Raw genomic sequence first — 18,652 nt, 5'->3', positions numbered from 1 at the left:
TGAGTCCAAAATGACTCCCAGGCTAAGCACCTGGTCCTTCAGGGGCACAGTTACCCCATTCAGGACCAGGGGGGTCCCCATACTCACCTACCTCGTCCCCCCAAAACAGTACTTCTGTCTTGTTTGGATTATTAAATCTACTCAATGTGCCCCTTTAATTGACTTTCCAGGTGGCTTTGAGAGGATGGTAACATTGGGTTTACCATGCAGCTTGAGATTGCCTCTATACATAGTAAGATTTTAAGTACTTCTCATGTGGTTAGCAGTTGTCTGAATACACCCAAAGCCAATATATACTTTTCATTAACTCCATTGGACTTTGGAGCATGGCCCAAATGACACTCAACTGTAATGATGAGAGATTCCAATTCATTCCCCTTTTCTGTATTCATTGTGCAAAGTGCTTCTGTCAGGACAATTCATTTACAGAAACAATGGGTGGAAATCAACAGCAAACCAACGAGCAAAAAACACTCATTCAATTTTCTTCCTTCAATTCTGCATTTTAAAAGTGAAGTTCTTAAAAAGAATAGATGATTATCTCTACAAAGTGTCAGTTTTCTTGCAAGACATGAAAACAGTAATAAAGGATCAACATCCAAATGACCGATGTGTGAATTTTAGAGACTGCAGTAATCACTTGCAACCAACATAAATTACAGTGGCGGTTAATTTATCATCCATTAATATGCACTGCTCTTTGAAATGACATGAGAAAAAGAGCTGAAACATTGGTATCAGTACTGTAGCTATTGAGGATCTTTACTGAATTACTTTTAGAAGAGATTGCAACTAAGGATATCTCCAGACTCACTATTTGCAGGAGAAACTCAAGTACATATGAAATGTAAGCTCATGCAACTGAGGTGGCTTAATCACTTTCTCACCCTAGTCCAACAAATCCACTCATTTTCTTGACTTACTGCAGTGAGGAAAGTAATGGGGAAATGCACTGAAAAGTGTACAATGAATCAATGATTAATGGGAAGACATGTAAACACTCTGCAACCAAAACAGGATGAATGTTCATTGCAGTTTAACTTCCTTACAAACCAATCAGAATAAGTGGGGATTAATACCTGGCCAATGAAACTGTATCTTAAGAGTGGTAAACTTGTAATCTGGTGAACCGGGTTCAATTCCCCGCTCCTCCACATGCAGCTGCTGGATGACCTTGGGCCAGTCACGCTTCTCTGAAGTCTCTCAGCCTCACTCACCTCACAGAGTGTTTGTTGTGGGGGAGGAAGGGAAAGGAGATTGTTAGCTGCTTTGAGACTCCTTCGGGTAGTGATAAAGCGTGATATCAAATCCAAACTCCTCCTCCTCCTCTTCTTCTTCTTCTATCTTGCAAGCTTTTATGGTTGCAAAGAGACCTGTTCTTCAAGATTGGAAGGCCAAACATCACCATTCACTTCTCATTGGTCAGAAGATCTCACTGCCCTTTCTATGTTTGAGTATGTATCTTAAATTGCCAATCTCATTTCAATATCTATTTGGGAATATGGACAATTTATACGAATTATATATGTTAAAGTCAGGCCTGATGGGTTGTCTTTATTGTTAATGTGAGCTGTTTCTTTGTTTTTGTTCTTTTTGCATAATAAAATATATTTTAAAAATATAATAACAATATTGCACTTGGCACTACATTTTTTCTAGGTTATAGGAAATGGCTGATTACACTTTTAGAAGATGTCCATTTCCCCGTTGTCCACCTTGGGTCCTTATGAGAGAAAAACAGACCATTGCTAAAGGAACGAATAATTTTCCTGGCTGTTCTTCTGTCTGTCCTTGAAATTGTCTTGTGAATCTAAACCCCATGACTAATAGTAGTAATGCTAGGAAAAGAAATCTCTGCCCAGGAACTAAAAAATATAATAAAAGGTAATGGGAATGGTGTTCAAGACGTATTGTCCACTTCTGTTAACAATACTGGCCTTGATAAGTCACTGATGTGATTAATCACCAAGTGGTTCCTTTTATCTGTGTTGTGTACTATTTGTGATGGAAAGGCCACATAATCACCAACTCCCCCGTAATTATTTCTGCCCCTAGGCATTATTGCTCAGTGATCATAAAATGTACTAAAAACTGCCACCCTTGAGAAAGTGAAAGACTCTGGTCAGTGCTTCCTTACCGATAAGAAAGCTCAGTCCTATAGGTCACAAGTCAATAATTCCACAATAAAAGGGCATTCGTACATTCAGTTCAAAAAATACAGGTGTCAATGCTCGGCTCAATTTGTTAAGTAACTAGCAAACATGACACTCATTTATCATGTAGTTTGCACATCTGACCTTATTAAAAAAACATCCAGAACTAACAAATTTTGCAGCGTACGGGAACATATGCAATAAAGCAGGATGTCATCACTGGGGCATCCTGAAATTATGGAATGCTGTTTCCATCATTTCCCACAATTGAATAGATGATGTAAACAGATGTTAAGGTTCAAAACCAATACTGATTGGGTTTGTAGCAAGAAGCTAAAAATTATTTCTCCTAGGTTTCAGTCAAAGATTAAATTATTCAGATACTTATGCATACTCACATAGTTGATGAGATTCATGCAGTGGCATAGAGAGCAGCAAAAGAAAAACTTTGCCTTTGCATAATATTAACACAAGCAGAATGATAATTCAAGATTGAAGGAACTGAGTGACAAAGAATTATGAATTAAGCACTGGATGTAAACTTTCACAGTCCAAGCCAGATTTGTATTTTTCTAAGGTGTAACATCTAGAGCTTTGCCTTCCCTCTGGCAACAGTTTAAGTTACTATGTATTATTGATTTGAGAGAGAATGGGCAGTAGTTTTGTTCTTGAGAAAGTAGTTGTGAAATGCTTGCTAGTCACTGCACCACTTATGAGGTTCAGCCTTACACATTCAGCCTATGTTGAAAGCCTAACTGCTCCTGGAAACTGGTGATGTCCAGGAGAGCTTTGCAATAAATCCATCCATCTGGTAGGAAGGCTATGGCAGTCTCTGTCACATTCATAACTGTGACCACCATTTATTGCCAAGCTTTAACTACTCTAATGCACTATAGATTTCCCGTTACAGCCTCATGCATCCTTAGAATATCCCAGTGCAGTCACTACTCCCTTCAGAAAATCAGAATCGCATCAGTCAATAATTCTTAAATGGAAGATGAAAGAAGTCCAAGGGTCCTAAGAAAACGTTTGACTCGATCCCAATGCATCTGGAGTCATTATTCAGTTCACATTTAAAAGTAAACCTTCTGAATCCAAACTTTCTGAAACTATACACAATCCAATAAACAGACATCTTTTGACATCCACACTTTTCCAAATTCTGCAATGCAGCTCTCCAGCCAAGTAATGCGTACAAGAATGCATATACTACAATAAAATATGCACAAAATGCATATATCAGTGACAATAACATGCAAAAATGCATTGCATTAAGGGAACTCCCCATTTACATGGGGGTTACATTTTGAGGTCCCCCAGTTTAAGTGAAACTGCATATATTTGAAACACCATTGGAAAAGCCGGCAAACACCCGCTAAACCTCTGGAGACCCTTGAAAAACACTTTTAAAAAACCAGCAGGGCTCCTGGGATTGCACTTGCAAAGGCTCGTGGGATTGCTAGGCACTGTTTTCATGCCTTTTTTGCCCTTTCTGGGCTCTTTTAGGGGCATTTTTAAAGTCACTTCCAGGGTCAGCACAATCACATGTAAACTGGACGTGCACAAATTTGTTGCTACCTCTATATTAGGAGAAAGTCATACTAAAATGCTGACAAATTTTCATGAGGATTTTATTTGTAAGAAATGCAAGTTGATACAGAACTGTGAAGAACTGAATTTAAGACTGGATAAACAAGAAACGGAGAGAAACCCGAATTAACAGATTCAGCCACTCATGCTTTGAAATAGCTGCCACTGCAAGTGTGCATAAAACTGTAGCCTTTGACTCTTCCTTAGGGAACTACAAAACATCGATTTTTAAGACATATTATAGACTCTTCTTCAAGGAACTCTTTTAAATCTTTTACAAACATGCTGGATTAAAACAATAAATTATTAACTAGCACCTTTTGGACTTTTGATCCCCTTTTATTCAAGAGTCATCACAGACAATAACTCACTCCCATCTCTGGTGCTTTCCCCACTTAAATGTCTTTTAAGGATACTTTGCAGCTTCCATTCTTGAAAGAATTGTAGGCAGCAATTCAAGCTAACATGCTCATTCTGGTACCAGGTCTGACCATTACTAATGCTGCACTAGACAGGCTTTTCCTGGTAAAACATGCCCACTCCAATCCTGCACTTAGAAACTGCCTTCATTTCCCCCTGCCACTGGATGAGGTGCCCTATCCACTTCCATATAACCCATGAATCAGCTGTTTACTAGCTTGGGCAGGCTATTTGTAGTCAGAAGGAAATGGTGGCAAGCATTACATTCTCTTTATGTTGATGTTTTTCAGCTCTTCTTGCACCATAAAATGCTTTGGTCATTTAGTTATAGCACTCCATAATAAATCACCCAAGTGTTGCCAGTCTGCATGCGCTATTAATTCTTTGGCAAGAGGTAAGCAAACTGAAAATTAAACTGAATTAGGCTGCTGTTTCATTTTTAGAAAATCTAAATCTAAAAACAGCTGTGGGGACTTAATGAACAAATTACATTGATTTTAGAACCGTATACTGTGCCCACTTACCAAAAGGGGGGAGGGAGGGAACCCTAACAAGGTTGTAATTAAGGTGGGGGAGAGGCATCTCTAGAGAGATTCTGGGCTCTTCTTTTTTCCATGTCTCATGCTTTCTGTCAGATCCTGGGAAGGTTATCTGGGCATCTGTCAGGGCTAGATTCTAATGACTTTACTGAGCTGGTACAGAAAAAACCTGCCCAGTCGTGTTCACCAACATTAAACAAGATATTAGAAACCATTCATCTGGTCAGGTTGTAAAAAATCTGTCTGTCTACATCAAACTGTAATGCAGGGTAATGTGTCACCAATGGAATAACTAGAGTAGAGTTCAACATTAGGGAAGATGGCTCAGTGGCTAAGGAGTGGATGCAAAAAATACTGGGCACCCCTAGGCTGAAATCCTTGTTCACTACAAAATTTCCTCTTCTCAAACCTTAGGCATGATTACAAAAGGTATACTTGATTATTTTTAAAAAACTTTTAAAATCCTGTAGTTTAAGATCAAAGTTAAAGTATTTCATGTTGGCTTAAGCTCCACAAAGCCAGAAAATTAGAAGCTAAGGCTGACGTCTTAACATACATGCCCTATGATCAGTCATGTTGTGGAATGTCACAAAGTACGCTTGCTTACAACTTATCCTACATACAACTGCACTGTCCATTGGTCTTTTACATCCCGAATCCTAATGGAGAAGACAGAGTGCCTGAGACCAGCAGAAATGGACCACATTGTCTTGGTCCTCTCCTGCACTTCTCTTGGCTGATCCATGCCATCTGCTGCTTACAACAAGGTCTGATGTAATTTGAAATTTGGTACACTCACAGATCTCATCAGGTAGATGGTAGACCATGTATGCCAAAGTTCCAATTATTGGCATAGCAGGTATTGGGGGGTTTTAAGTTAAGGGTGGGGAACCTCCAGCCCATGGGCCTGATTAAGCCCTGCAGGTCTTCCAATTTGGCCCATCAGGCCACTTCATATGTAACATCAGGTGTGGAGAAGGTAAGCATGCAGCTGAACCAAAAGCGGGACTGTTAGGTCTTGCAAAACTACGTACATGGCACTACCAAAACCCAGTAAGACATGCAGGCAAAAACAGATCACCTGACATCACTGTCAGATACAGGTTACCATGAAAGAATGTCATTTTTTAAAAACTACTCCCCTTAACTAAAGGGGCATTTCCTTAATAGGAGATCCCTCAGAATCACTTATCATCCAATCACACCCACACACTATGACTTAAAGGCTCCTGGGCTTAAAGTGGTTGATGTACTTTACACAGTTAAGATGTTACTACTGGCAGCTCTCATAGTAAAGGTAAAGGTACCCCTGCCCGTACGGGCCAGTCTTGCCAGACTCTGGGGTTGGTGTGTCCATCTCACTCAAGAGGCCGGGGGCCAGCGCTGTCCGGAGACACTTCCGGGTCACGTGGCCAGCGTGACATCGCTGCTCTGGCCAGAGCCAGAGCCAGAGCCAGAGCCGCACAAGGAAACGCCGTTTACCTTCCCGCTAGTAAGCGGTCCCTATTTATCTACTTGCACCCAGGGGTGCTTTCAAACTGCTAGGTTGGCAGGCGCTGGGACCGAGCAACGGGAGCGCACCCCGCCGCAGGGATTCGGACCGCCGACCTTTCGATCGGCAAGCCCTAGGCGCTGAGGCTTTTACCCACAGCGCCACCTGCGTCCCATGGCAGCTCTCATAACAGGTGACTATTTAAAAGTCAAGTGGAATATGCAGTCTGGGGCTTGTGGGACCTATTTCTTGGTGAAGGATATGACAGAATCTTGGGATTCATCCCTGCCCTTCAGCCTTAGGCTCAACCCTACAATCTTGGCTTGGGCTGAGAACCTCGTTTCAACAAGTGTGTGTGTGTGTGTGTGTGTGTGTGTGTGTGTTTCTTGTTCTAATCCTGCAAGGTTGAGCATGCATTACAATCTACATCTACATCCTTGGAACAATATGGGACTGAATGGAGTGGTAATTAATTGTCATAACAGCTCATTAGGCTGAAAGTCAAAGTATACCCATTTTATTTGCAGCTGAATATTGGCATGAGAACTGGGACATTTGAACTCACAATGTTTTTAGACATTAGCCCTCCTTTATCACAGTCCTCCTCTCTGCCATTCAACCAACATGTGGAGGGGAATGTGATACTGCCACCTGAACTTCTTCCCCAACTTCCATATGCCCAAACACCCCTGTGTATTGAGATAAATGCAAAAATGGACCCTACAATAAAAGGGCCAGAACTCACAACTGGAAACTCTGGGACAATCACAATTCCCCATCATGCATAAAATCCTCATGAGAGCACAGTTCTATATGTGTACCATATAGTCTTTATATTCTGTTGAGGGCCAGCTTATTTGCAGGCAGTATTTCTGGGCTAAAAACCAACAACCTGATTTTATAAACAGCTGAAAAATATTCAACAGGAAACACATCCCCAATGGAATACAAAAAAAAGAAGAAGTAAAAGTGCTGAGTATTACATTCAAGCATCAACCAGCACTGAAGAACAATAGCAAATTAGCCTTTTGATGTCAAAGTCTCAGAAGCATATGCAATATCTTATTAGAAAGGGTTACAGCTTTATATAAGTGGCCAAAGGTGGAAATGAATAATGAGAGGTTAAACTAAGGATAAAACTGTTTAAAAAACACACACACCAAGGAAAGAGTTCATGCCATTAGTTCTTTTAACACTTCGGTGAATTATGGTCTCATTATATAAACACTTTTTAATTAGAGTCTGTTATATCCCCAACGGGTTTGTTATCCATGTCAGATTTCAGGATATTAGGTATCAAAATGACTAAGAGCTTATGAGACTTGCATGAAATGGGGAAGTTATGTTCCTGCTTCCTCCCTTTAATGATTTCCCTAAATCTGTTCTCTCCTCTGAGTAGCCACATCAAGGTTACACTGTTGTGCACTCAAATGGGAAAGCGATCAGTTTTAATTTGTAGCCAGTGTACTGCAGCGATTTATGAAGCTGCCTGCTTTTTTTAAAGAAATAGATAAATAGAAGCTGGAGATGGCAGCCAAGAAATGTGATTGAAGGCGGCCCTGCTGGGCATTCGCTGGACTGTCTTCCATAGTACCCAAAATAAAGCAGGCAGCTCTAGGTAGTATTCAATGCAAGCAGTACTCACATTAAACACTGAAATTAACAGACATGGCTAACTTAGGTCCCTTAATTTCAGTGGGTCTACTCGAGTGGAACTTTGTTGGATACAATCCTCTGAAGATACCTCATATACCAATACACAGAGTACATTATCCAAGGATCCTAGGACCAGTCTCTGTTGTCAAAAGGATGAGCTGGTAAACTTCTTGTAGTGGTACTATTTTTATTTTATATTATTTTTTATATCCCACCTTTCTTTCAATGTGTTTATGCAGTATACATGATTCCTCTTCCTTTATCCTCACAACAACCTAGGCTATTTTGAGAGAAATTGGCTGGCCCTAGGTCATCCAGCAAGCTTCATGACAGTAGAAATCAGTACCTGGATCTCCCTCGTTCTAGTTCAACACTTCAACCATCAAACCACATGGATCTGGATAGGGACTGGATTTGGGATTTGTAGTCCTTTGGATCCAAAAATCTGTGGCTCAAATGGAGCCAAAATTGTCTTCCCCAACTTGCCATCAAAAGCAAAGGCCTCCTATAAACCCCAAATCAATAATTGCCCAACAGCACCACTGTTCTCAAGGACCTCTTCCAATAAATGTCTCCTCCTGCATGCTGAAGTACTGTCTCTGCTTGCTTGCCTCCCTCCCTCCCACAACTGATACCATTAACGGGAAAGCTCATGTTAAATGTGTATGTGGCAGTTTGGCCCTGAGAGGGTAAAATAATGCTCTGCTGGGTTTTATTAAAAAATGGAAGAGCAGGGGAAAGATGAGCTGTCAGCCTAAGCCACTTATTTGAAAGTATGTTCCACTGAAATGCAGACAGTTTAGGACCACATAAATATGTTTAGAATTGTGGTGCAACACCATGTTCTTTGCCAAGGATATGTAGCTGAACAAAATGTGCTGGTTTCTCATCACTGAGCTGCAGTAAATTTTCATTCTTTTACAGGACACAAGGAGTTCAAAGAGACAGAAGATCCAGATTAAAACAAAGCAGGATAAAGCCACAGCGATCACCAGACAGTGAAGCCTAATTAGCCAGAGAGACTGCAAGAGAGTAATTTTGCCAGCCCTAAAAGAAAATGAAAAACAGGTGCCAAACACTAGCTGAGAAAACACAATAGTGATAAATGCAAGTGAAGGAGTGAGGGAGTGGAAGTTTTTTAAGGAAAGAAATTACTCAAATCTGGTTTGGCTTCTTCAAGAGAAAAATGGAATGGGAGCAGTTGAGAACCTTCTTTGCAATCTCCTCAGAAATACATCAATATCATTCTGAAACCTACAGCACTGTTACAATTACACTACTGAGAAAAAATAGAGCAAGTATGACAGTATGCAGACTGGAGGTGGACAAATGTTGTCCCCATCTTCAAAAATGTGTGACAAGAAGACCCAGGTAACTACCGACCAGTCAGCTTGATGTCTATACCAGGAAAGATCCTAGAGAACATAATTAAACAGTTGGTCTGTGAGCACTTAAAAAAGGATGCTGTGATCATGAAGACCCAGCATGTGTTTCTCAAAAACAAATCACGCCATTTCTTTCTTTTTAAAAAAATGTGAGGTACAAGCCTGATGTATCAGAGGAATACTGTGGACACAGTATATCAAGGCTTTTGACAAGGTCCTTTGGGGACAAGTTGGTAAATGTGGGTTGGAAGAGGTAACTGTAAGGTGGATTTGTAGCTAGTTGACTCACCATTGATTCACAAATGCTCACTAATGGTTCCTCATCATCCTGGAACAAGTAGCGTGCTGCAGATTCTGCCCTGGGCCCATTGTTGTTCAACATCTTTATAAGCAACTTGAATGAATTGAGGGGATTCTCATCCAATTTGCAGATGACACCAAACTGGGAGGAACAGCTAACACCACAGAAGACAGAATCAGGATTCAAGCCGACCTTAACAGATCAGAGAACTAGGCCCAAACTAACAAAATGAATTTCATTAGGACAAATGTATGGTTCTACACTGAGGGAGGAAGAACCATCTGCACAAATATAAGATGGGGACACATGTGAAAAGGATCTAGGGGTCTTCGTAGACCACAAGATTAATATGAGTTAATAGTGTGATGATGAAGCAGCAAAAAATAAAGCTAATGCTATTCTAGGCTGCATCAGTAGAAGTATAGTATCCAGTTCAAGGTAGTACCACACTTGGAATACTGAGTCCAGTTCCAGGCACCACAATTGAAGAAGTATAGTGATAAGCTAGAATCTGTGAAGGCAACCAAGACGATCAAGGAAACCAAGCCTTATGAGGAACAGTTGAGGGAGTTGGGGATGTTTAGTCTCAAAAAGAGGAGACAGAGATGATATGATAGCCATCTTCAGATATCTCAAGGGCTGTCACATGGAAGATGGAGCAAGCTTGTTTTCTCCTGCTATGCAGGGTGACAAGGAAGGAGATTCCTACTAAACATCAGGAAGAACTTTCTGACTGTAAAATCTGTTTGACAGTGGAACAGACTCTTTTGGAAGATAGTGGTCTCCTTCCTTGGAGGTTTTTAAACAGAGAATGGATGGGCATCTGTCATGGATGCTTTAGTTGAAATTCCTGCATTGCAGGGGGTTGGACTAGATGACGCTTTGGGACCCTTCCCACTCTATAATTCTATGATTCTACGTGTTATTGGATTATACCCTGCAAGGTGAATGAGGGTTAGTAGCTTCTGGTCTAGATTCTGTATCCAGCCTTGCTAAGGGTGTGGTTTGTTTTCTCATTATTAAGTCAATTTTCTCCCCATGAGATTCTGTTGTTTACAGTAGGGTAAACTCTCCATCCTCTCTCATTCACAATTATCTGTTCCTTGCCTAGGAGATTGAAGGAAGAAAGATAGAAACTAGTTTAGTTAGACAAGAGAAGGGAGATCCAATTTATATCATATTGCTCACTATTATCCCCTCTTACCCATACCAGACAGCATTACACAAGGGAAAGAGAGTTGAGGAGAGCAGCTTGACTGATAGTAGGTAATCTGGTTTTGACTTGTCTCATCAAGAGCCATCCCACCCACCCAGACTCAAAAGTTGCCTACTATGGATGTAGAAGCTTAACTTCCTAATGGAAGGGCCAAGGGCCACAACAGAAAGTGAGATGGAGGGATCAAATCTGTTGCTGTTTATAAGCCATATTGCTTATAAGTCATTTATATCAGAAGCAGTACAAAGGCAAGTAGAGAGACAAAGGTCAGTCAATGAGAACTTTCCACTTCAACAAAATGCCTACTGTGTGTTTCAATCAGAAAATACAATGGACAAAATTAGAGAGGTGAACAGTACAAGGTGACTGACTCTCTCTATAGTTATTCTTAGCATGGCTTAAAAATAAATAAATCACCCCACAACACTCTCTCTTGAAAACTTGCAGGATGGAAAAGGTAATGCAGTGAAAAGCTAAACCCATAAAAAACAAATATAGACCATTTAAGAGATTGTGTGTGTGTACTATAGGTGGTGGAGAAATCTGGTTTGGTCTGCATCCCCTACATAACTCAAACTTCCCAAAAACAATGCATGAACTGAAACACAGGTATCCTACAAATTTGGCAGCTGCTGCAAAAAGATGGAAGGCAGCCAGGCCAGGAACAGAATGGGCTTAACGTACATAGCTGTCAAGTGTCCCTTATTTGAAGGGACAGTCCCTTATTCCAGCGCCATGTCCCGCTGCTGTCCCTTATTGATGGATGTCCCTTAAATGTCCCTTAAAGGAAATTTCAAAGGAAGCAGCTCCTCTCCCTCCCTCCCTGCCAGCCAGGGAGGAGGGAGCCTCCAACTGTGTTGCTTGGCTGTGTTGCTCACCCAATAAGAAGTCTAAGAACAACTGGGGAGTGGAGCTTGCATGCCTTGTGTTAATGTTAATGCAAGCTGAGGGGTTTTTTGAATGCTGGACGCCATTTTGTTGCACGTGCTGTTGCAAACCTTGCAGTGCAAAGCCAGGCCGGGGAGCCATCTTAATTTGAGGCTGCATAGGCCTTGTGGTGCATGTGATTCAGATTCTAGTCAGTTGAACCTCTGTTTACAAAGTTGGTTGAACAGTGTTCTTGAAGCTACCAGCATGAGTTTGACCAGACTGCAGGAGGACAGGAAGACTGGAGTGCCTGGAACAGGTGAGGCTGCAGGTCCCTTATTTTGGCTGCTGGTCCCTTATTTTCAAATCTGTAAGTTGACAGCTATGTTAACGTAGCCCTTCTGGTTCCACCCCCACAAAGGATCTATGTGGCAGCATGCCCTGCTTCTTTCCTGGTTGAGGTACAACATCACCACACACCTAAACCCTGCCAGATGAGGGTGGGTAAATTAACTACTGAAAGTGATGATGTAAACCTGCAGACTTACTTGGCCAACAGGCCTAATAAAGTACAACATGTCACATACTCTCTTCCTTGAATAGTGTAACAATCCACACTCATCCTTTTCACCCCAGATATAAGATAAACAAGAAATGAGCAATTGGTCAAGTCTGATTTGTTCAGAAATAAATGAATGCTCATCTCTACATGGACCACCCATCAGCCTGGTTGCGGGAGGCTTGTTGATGCCCTTATGGTCCTCCAGACCTTCCTGCTCAAAGTGGAAAGGTCAGGGGTGAAGCTTTCTACATGACCAGACATTTATAAATGCCTGAAGAGTGTTCCTGTTTATTAAGGAATAGGCAAATTGATATTATATGAAGAAATGGACTTCCTTCATCACTTTCAGTGTTAAGTAGACTTGTTGTTCGTTTTAAACTGGTGGAATATAAAGTGAAACTGTACTTCACTTAACAGAAATTTGCTTTTGTAAAATCATTAAACTTAAAAAAAAAAAAACTATCTTACCCATGCAGAAAACGTTCCTCTTTAGACAGAAACACACATCCAGGCTTGGCTGTTTTATTTCCCTATTCCCAAAGAATTCCTGGACATGAAGGCCTCCCCATTTGCCTTAATGAATTTCCTACATGCAAAAAGAGCATTCTCCCCACATGCTACTGGAATAATTGGGGGGGGGGTGATAAATGATCTTTGTGTGCGCACCGGAGCACTAATGCCTACAGCAGATTGCCGGGTAAGAATGTAACAATATACCTCAGTGAAATATTAATTATCGCTAATTTCCTGTAACCACGTTCGAGCTCATCAAGATTAACCTAGATAGGATTTATGTTACATCTGTCTACAGTTTGCTTAATTCACTGGAGTCCCTAGTTGCAATCTTGCATTAATTAAGAGACAGCATTTTTAAAACATCACAAGGATATCATGCGGTTGGAGCAGTATTTGCCAGATTTCTTTTTTAATTATGTGAATAAATTGTACTTTATTGGTTAACTAGTGAAAAATTCCATTTACTAGATTACAGTATCACTTTTGAGAGCTAAAGGAAAATGCTTAAATCACAATCTGGTCAAAAGGTAAATGCCTTTTTCTACTGATTCTAACTGAAGAACTTTAAGCATGTGCTTACCGTACCTTTCCTACTGCAGTCAGTATAACCTCAGATTACTTATGGTAACTCAGGCTAGAATGTGTCCTTTCATTTATGATAGCAAAAAGACCTCTATTGGTTTTAGGTGTTTATAAAAGGTTACATTTTACAGTTATAATTGGAGGCAAAGGTTAACATTTCCACAGCTCACAGGTGTAAGAATAAATTAGGGGGGGGGGAAGGCAAAGAGAAATTTTAGATATAAAACATGGATATTTTAAAAATATTAGCTACCATCTCTATATTATCAGGGACATAAGGTTAAAGAATTGTGTATACAGTTGTACCTCGGGTTACATACGCTTCAGGTTACAGACTCCGCTAACCTAGAAATAGTGCTTCAGGTTAAGAACTTTGCTTCAGGATAAGAATAGAAATCATGCTCCGGAGGCGTGGCGGCAGCAGGATGCCCCATTAGCTAAAGTGGTGCTTCAGGTTAAGAACAGTTTCAGGTTAAGAACGGACCTCCGGAATGAATTAAGTACTTAACCCGAGGTACCACTGTAATGCACATGCTTCCCATCAACACTGCCTCTTTAGAACAAGTCTTGCTGATAATAAAAAGAAGGTCATGGTGACATTGTTCTAGCTATAGCTCACCTTTATAGGCAGACAGAAAAGTAGACAAGCTCCTTCTGAGTGTTGCATTGTAACAAGATAAGACTTTTCTCCAACGGTCACTCACCCTGGTATTATCCTGGCCCCCATTTCTTTAATTGCTTGGAGATTTAAACTTTTCTCTTCAGGCAGAGTATTCTGGGTGTTTCTTGCTGACTGTCCTAGGTCATTCACTGGTGCTTGTAACTGAAGTTTAGCCAATGGAGAGAACACCAACTGTTCTGCTGTTTACATCAGAGATAGACAACAAGATATCCTCCAGATGTCACTGGGCTGTCATCATCCCTGACCGCTGGCCATACCGGCTGAACCTTATTTATTTATTATTTAATTTATATACCGCCCTATACCTGGAGGTCTCAGGGTGGTTCACAGAATGGGAACTGGATGTCCAACAATATCTGGAAGGTGCTGTTTTGGCTGCCCCTGGTGTATATCATCACTGTATATATGGATTAAGAAACATAAATCAAAAATCTCTAAGTAGGTTAAAGCTTGGTCCTATACATCTCTACTTGCAAGTAAGTCCCTTCTAATTTTAGTGTTCCATTCTTCACAGAAACAAACTTGCCTTTGTCTACAGGACCCAAAATTAAAGCAGAGCAGTTCAGAGACAGAGCAAATCCCAAACAAGGTTAACCCATAGGTCTTCCGTATATGAAAACCCAGTGATTAAATTCTCACGGCTCTGAGCTTTATCTGTAGCTTCTTCCCTTTCATCAGTTTCTTTGAGGCCAATATGCCTTATATTAGTAAAGCACAAAACATTTCATATCACACACTGGCTTTGTTGATAAATCCGTACAGTAACATCTGCTTTGGGAACATTGGAACTTCTGAAATGAAGCCCTTCATGATTTGTCTTATGAAAGGATTAATGACTTCTAACTTATCCTCATGAGACAAGAGGGAAGTGAAAGGTGTGTGCGCATGTATGTGCTGGAGAAAAGAGAGAAAACATCTTAGTTGCTATCTCAATCACTTCACTTCAGGCATCACGTTCTGCAAAAAAGCCAAACTTACCACTAGGGATGCAGGAGTGAAGAGGCTAAATTATGAAAGACACTCTGGCTGCTACTGTTTAAAGAAGAAAGATTATGGCAAGACCACTTCCAATTACGCAAGATATACATCAAGACAAATGACATAATGTGAGCCACGCTCTGTATTGACGCTCTGGGGCCTATTGGTTGGTATTTTTTAATGACTAGTGGCCAATGGTCAGGAAACAGATGGAGCTCTCTTTAATGTTCTGGATAGGAGAAGAACAGGAGCATTTTTAAAATGAGGTGAGGATGAGGGACAGAGAGATATGAAGGGAAAGGGGCTCCCTTAGGGGTGCTGAAGTGGCTCCTCAGGGATCTGACATAGGGATTTGCTGATGGTAGGAATGCTACGCTCAACTTGCATATTTGCAAATAAACTAAAATATTGAAAAACACTGTAAGAGGTTTCTCCTTCCAACGGAAGTCAGACTTCACTAAGCCCTGCCCAGAGCTGGTGACAAGAGCTTGCATGGTCAAGCATCTGCTGAGGGACCCCCACCTCAACACTAGCAAGAGACTCCTGGAACTGCTGCAGTGAGAAAGTAGATTTACTGACAGAGGATGCTCACTGACAGTATCTTGCCCAAGGGGAGGGGGGAGCTCAAAAACCTGCAGTTTACACAGCCCTTGGACCTTCTCACCACGCAGAAAAGAATTTTTCTGATAATTCATTTAATTATTTATGTGTATAGCTCCTGCAATATACATGACACTTGATAGAATAACATACGGAAGAAAATGCGGGTGGGCGGAGGAGACAAGTTCCTGTCTGGATAGGCCCACAAGCTAAATTTTAGGGGAGGGTGATACAGAATAGGGAAGGGCAAGCTAGGAAAGGGAGGGGGGGAGAGAGATGCAAAAGGGGAACAGGGTGGTTATAGCCAACTGAAATCAAACATCACACCTAAGTATCATTGAACATATCTTATCACTGCCTTGAAATGCAGCTAGGCCAGGGTGGTCCAATCTGCGGCCAGAGGGCAACATGAGGCCCCTGAGGCCTTTTTGGCAGCCCTTGGCAACATTTAACACACACCCCAGCCCTCCTGCTGCCTTCCCAAAGCCGGGTAAGTGAGGCATTGGGCTTTGGGAAGGAGGGCTCTGACAGGGTCCTAGAGTCCTCCAATCTTCTTCCCAAAGCCTATTTAGCGCTTTCTCAGCTTTGGGAAGGAGATGGGAGAACTCTAGGACCCTGACAGAGCCTCACACCTCCTTCCCAAAGCCTAGCACCTCAGCCAGCTTTGGAAAGGCAGTGTGAGGGGTAAGGGGGGGGCATAAAAATGCCCCCCTTCACTCGACAAGGCAGTGTACTGCCTGCAGCTTCTATATCAAAGCATTCTTGCAGCCCACTTGGTATGAAAAGTTGGGCTGTTCCGAACTAGGCCATCCTTTTCCTCAATTCGGTTCAAAGCTCATTTGGGGGAAAATACATGAAAACACAGCATTTCTTAGGTAACAACAAGATAAATATGGATTGTGAGTAACATCGTGCGTACACCACTTCCCAAACCAGCAGTGGGAGTGCACCGAATGAGGAGTGTGTACACAACCTACGTATCCATTAAAAAATATCCATAGGATCACAAATCATAGCTCTCTCAGTTTCGAACAATGGCATACAAAGCCTTCTTTCAAAAAAAACCTGGATCCTTCCCGCCAAACATGTCAGCACCATCCTGTGAATATCTCCAACATATATTTCTACTATTCTTGTATATCTTAACCCTCAGTCAATATGGTGTCAGTGAGACACCATTGATACAGTATTTTATGAAGATTTCCCTTCATGAACAAGAAGCTCTGGAAAGTGCTATACAGAATAGTAAAGTATTGTTTTAAAGTAGACACTGTTCAGTGTTTACAAAACATACATTTTATATCATCCAATAAACAGTGTCTCAATCTGAGTCCTAAATTATCACTTTGGGTCTGTTAAAAAAAAAAAAATCTTAAGCACTAACAGTACGAAAGACTATCCTTACCACTTTTCAACAGCTGCACTTCAATGCTGTTAAGTGACTGCATAAAACCCACAAGAGCCAGGAAATGGAGTAACAGCTATTCTCAATTGTCTCGTACACAGTATCATCTCTTCCACAGTGAACTGAATTTAAAGCACCACCATTTGGCCTGAGTACATGCCAACTTCAGGAAAATGCAAGTACTGTGTTTATTTCTAGACTCTCAGCAAATCTTCCAGAATCAATGGGTAATTCTGAAAAGATGCTGGTGAAAGCATTTTGTACTTATTCCAGCAACATTTCTTTATTATTGTCCTCATTGTGCAAGCCCATAGTCTGGAGATAGGATGCTTTATGTGCCACAAGCTATGCATCTCCATTTATATGAGACCAGGGACACTGGAGGATGTTCGATTCAGGGAGAATGATTCAAGGAGGGCACAAGCAGGGAACCAACTGTGCGCCCTCTTAACCAGGAAGAGTCAGGTCATGAAAAACACAAATTCACTCACATTGCCCTTGACTTTTCAGGTGCTTCATGGTTGCTGGCCCAGGGCAATACACTGTTGAGTTGGTGGACAAAATGATACCTGTAGAATCCAGCAAGACTCTCAGCTGGAATCTTATATCAACTGGAGACAGTTGGCTAACTTAAGAGACTCAAGGGAATAGGAGCAGGGTGCCTGCCCTCCATTATCTGCCTCCTGAGGCAACTGCTTTGCTTTGCCTAATGGTAGGTCTGGTCTCCTGGCTTGTGGCTATGGTACTAGGGGAGAAAAGCAGCAATGGAAACAGCTTGGGATTTGTCACCATCCAGCTTTCAGCAGAGGCCCCTTCCTTTCTCAACTTCTACCACAGGCACTTATGAACAAGCCATCTTGCCCTTGTAATCGTCTTTCCTGTTTTATTGTGGCCCCATCTGCACTATATATTTAAAGCAGTATCATACCACTTTAAAGAGTCATAGCTTCCCCAGTGCATCCTGAGAACTGTAGTCTGTTAGAGGTGCTGAGACTTGTGAGGAGACCCCTGTTCCCTTTATACAGCTAGAATTCTCAGAGTTCCCTAGGAAAAGGAGTTGGCAACTAAACTACTCTGGCAATTGCAGCTCTATAAGGGGAGTAGGGGTCCCCTAAAAACTTGCAGCAGCTTTAACAAACTACAGTTCCCAGAAGTTTTTTGGGAAGTATATTATAGCAGTATAATAATGCTTTAAAAATATAGTGCAGGTGGGGCCTCTGACATGTTTACTGGTGCTTATTGTTGTAACAGTCTACTGAAAACTGCATTGTGAGGCCCACTTCAAAAGCCTTGCATAAATATCATAAGACATAAGTCAATGATGAGGAACCGGTGGCTTTCCAAAAGTTATTGGAATAAAATTCCCATCATCCCTAATCATTGACTGTACTGGACAGAGGTCAAAGAAAATCCAGAGGGACACAGGTCTTCCATCTCCATATTAAAAAGCAAGATGCTGTGTTTTTCAGTATACTGGGTCACTTGCTGAACATGAAATCAGTAGTGAGGCAAGGGTCTCACTACCTATTTCTCCAGAGATTCTTTTCCTAACCTTTAACTCACTTATACACAAAGTATAGCACAGTAAAAAAAATCATGCCCTGGCTCCTCAGTCAACACGGGGCACTTGCATTTCCAAATGGGTTGCTGCAAGAATGAGGGAGGTTGTGGCTAAACAAGCCAGATGATGTTGATTCAGAACACTCAA

The 18,652-nt window shown here is 41.4% G+C and overlaps 1 protein-coding gene across 3 annotated transcripts in view; it reads right to left on the bottom strand.

Moving 5' to 3' along the window:
• Positions 1-18,652, bottom strand: part of TMEM108 (transmembrane protein 108) — a 186,717-nt gene that overhangs the window by 159,373 nt on the left and 8,692 nt on the right. The gene's annotated exons all lie outside the window — the stretch shown is intronic.

The sequence above is a fragment of the Podarcis erhardii genome, assembly GCF_964252035.2.
Source record: "Podarcis erhardii genome assembly, chromosome: 12".
In the NCBI taxonomy this organism is placed as follows: Eukaryota; Metazoa; Chordata; class Lepidosauria; order Squamata; family Lacertidae; genus Podarcis; species Podarcis erhardii.
This window is presented reverse-complemented; position numbering and strand designations above follow the sequence as displayed.